Raw genomic sequence first — 3,678 nt, 5'->3', positions numbered from 1 at the left:
ATATATATATATATATATATATATATATATATATATATATATATATATATATATATATATATATATTAGTACATTAAAAAAAACCTAGATCAACCCAATAAAAAAATATGCTGCATTATAATAATTTATATAAATATTTTATGCTATGTGAAATAATCAATTTATTTATTTAAGACAGAAAAGAACAAATCAAGACCATGTTTTTGGTCATGATTTGGTAATGCTGAGCAGGGGAGAGCGGGGCACAAAGTAACACTTTTTGACTTTCTCAAATTGTGTAAATCCACACGAGGTTCAGAGTATAATTTTTTTTATCCACAGTAATTTCACACTTGTCTAGTACAAATATGTCGCTTTGTTTCATAATTACAGTGTATACATTTTTCTTTATTTACCCTCAAAAATTGGAAGTGAAATGTGACAACATGCCCCGTAGGTGGGGTACATTGTAACAGCTGAGGGGCACGTTGTAACTTGACCATATAACAGCTTAAAATGTTATCTGATCGCATGAAAAAAATATACAAGACAAACTAAAATAATTTGTCAATAAAATAAAATAATAATTTTTTTCAAATAAAATAATGGCGTTTTTTTTAAAGAATGAAACATAATCTGATTTTGGAGTTTGACAATGAACACATTGCAACCATGCTTGGGACGGCCCACATAAACGAGCAAAAATGCTTTACATGTCTTGAAATAATCATTTCTAAACATTAAACATTGACTGTCAGTCTTTATTCACCTGTTTCTCATTAAAATGTATTAAAGTAAATAGTGTAAATTACATCGCTAATGTCATAGAATAGCACATTGTAACACAGAGTAACAACATACCCCATCTGCGCAACTGGAATTTAAAACCGGTTACTGTCGTCTGATAGTTAGCGAAGCATTAAATAATTATCGAAACTGATAAATAACAGATTGGAGATTAAAATAATAGCAGATTTGTCTCATTTTAAATGAGTAATAAAAACTGAGATGAAAAATTGACTTAAGCCAGAAATATAATTGTACTATGTTAAATTATAAATGTTCAGCGATGTCTTCAAAAAAACTTTAGAATTTTGGTGCACTTTTTTTCTCTATATAATGTTGATATGGTAACTAGTAAATGCTGTAAATTTGATTATGCTAGCATGTGTGGAAATATTAAAACCACGTGTGTTACAACTTACCCCGCGTTACTTAGTGCCCCGCGCTCCTATGGTTGTTGTGGAGCTGTACCGTGCTAGTTCTGTTGTAATCTCTGAAGCACCATCTTCATTAGTCAATCTCGGTTCAGATGTTGTAATCTGAACTATTTTAGTAAGCTGCATATGGTCGTGTCAGGAAGTGTTTGTGATGGTTGTAATGTCACTTCAGTTTACAGACACACTCATCACGTTATGTAAGTGGAGATAAACAAACTCTCCTGTGACATGATGGAAAACTTCAGCTCTCAATTTACGCAAGGACCAGTTCAACCAAAAATGAAGACACTATCATTATTTATTCTCCCTCATGTCATCAATCTTTAAAGAATCATCTACTCACGCGAACACTCTCAAAAAAGGTGCAAGACTCATCCTTGTACCTTATTTACCCCTAAAATCTGCATATTAGTACTTAAAAAGTACATATAAAGTACATAAACATGTACATATTAGTACTCTTTGAAAGGCCCCAGTTTTGTACATCATCTTATGAACTATTGTTATATATGGTGTTTTTGTCTTTATAACTATGCTGTTATTTTGTCTCATTGCAAATAATGTTATTATAGATATACTGTATGTAACTAATGGTTGTTTTATTATTGGATGAACTATTCCTTGAAGTGTTTTCTGTTCGCTCAGCAAGTCATCATCAGTGTTATTAGAAGAACCTTCATTCAGCATTTGTTTGCAGTAGTTATCAGCATCTTTTACTGTACCATTTTCATTGTCAATCATAGTCATCATTATTATTGTCATTACCAATCAATATTACACCACAGACTTCAGGTTATGTTTGTTAAAGTTAATTCTTCAAGCATCAGCGCCCCCTGCTGGCTCACTTCAGTGTTGTAAGGCACAGTTCATACAGTACAATGCTAGATCTGAATTTGAATTTGATTGATTATATGACTGCTAATCAAAAGAGTAACTAAATGTACATGAAATGTTGATTTTATTCAATCAGATGTAGAAAACAAGGAGTGGAGTGAAACTGGCACTGGACATCACTGGACTGAAACCATGGTTATTGGTTATCTAAAAGTAAAACCATAAAAAAAATCATTACTTAAAATGAAAGAACAGTAACTCCAGTAATTATTTTCAAAATTGTATTTATTATTTTATTTTATTATTATTTATTTTAAATAACATATTTTATTTTATGTATTATTGTTTCACAATTGAAACAGTTTTATATATTGTTTAGTTTAACTTCATGTACTAAGATAATTAAAAACTACAAATACATGTATAAAAATGAATAAATAAATTTACTAAACAACATAACTAAAACTTTAAAATTGAAATAAAAAAGGAAAATATAAAATAAACTATTTTTAAAATAAACTATAATAATATATAAATAATGTATTTTTGGTGTTTTTTTAATATGTTTATATAGTTTTTATTAATTTTTAATTCAGATTTAGTTATTGTAGTACATCAGGTTAAATGAAAATGAGAATAGATTCCTTGGAAACTAGCTGAAATAAAATATATGTAAGTTTTTATGTTATTTCAAGCAACACACTTTTTAGGGTTTTATTTTTAAATGATGCTCTCTGCACTTGTCTAGCATTGACTAGCACTTCTCAGAACTGCGTCTGCTGTCTCTGGAGATGTTTAGGGAGGTCCAGTTCTTTCGGTGAATTGGATCCTCTCGTATGTCCACGACTCAGTTGTGTGTGGAGCTGGACGTCTCCAGATGGTGAAGAGAAACAACTAATGCCGAGTTCACACTGCATGATTTTCAAAGATGTCGCATCTCTGTTGGTTTCACACTGAAGGACTATCTGGGGTAGCGTTCAGTTGCTGCTGTGTTCACATTGCACGATGGAACGACGACAGGAGGTTACACACTGCATGACTTTACAATAGGAAGAATCGCCGACAGCTCTGTCTGGTGCAGGGTTGCCAGGTTTTCACTACAAAACCCACCCAATTACTACTCAAAACTAGCCTGGAAATAGCCCAATTGCTTTCGAGGGGTCTTTTTTTGGCGGGGTTCTCCTGGTACAATTCACATTCCAGGGCCTAAATATCACTTCAACCTGCTGACATAAAAAACAACCGGCGGCAATCGCGGATTTGGCAACACTGGTCCGCAAACTACGTGTCATATAACTCCTCCCCGAACTTCCCTCTGCCCTGTATCTTGGTCTCTCATTGGCTGTAGGTCATCGCCGATGTGTTTTTCAGTCAGAACTCATTTAACACATCGTGATTGTGAATCACAGACAGCTCCAGATATTTAGCATGACAAATATTTCCCGTCCGTCGGCGACGTGTCGGCGATTCGCTCAGATCGAGTCTTTGATAATTCACACTGCGTGATTGTCACTCGCTTGAACGAGCACCGATTTGCCTCCGATTTCGGGCATTTGTCGGCGATTTCGCAAAACCTGTCGGCGAGTGAAAAATCGGGCTAAAATCGTGCAGTGTGAACTCGGCATAAATAACAGCTTCATCTTCA

This window comes from Sinocyclocheilus grahami, unplaced genomic scaffold (genome assembly GCF_001515645.1).
Source record: "Sinocyclocheilus grahami isolate Dianchi unplaced genomic scaffold, SAMN03320097.WGS_v1.1 scaffold460.1, whole genome shotgun sequence".
In the NCBI taxonomy this organism is placed as follows: Eukaryota; Metazoa; Chordata; class Actinopteri; order Cypriniformes; family Cyprinidae; genus Sinocyclocheilus; species Sinocyclocheilus grahami.
Note: the sequence above shows the minus strand (reverse complement) of the source record.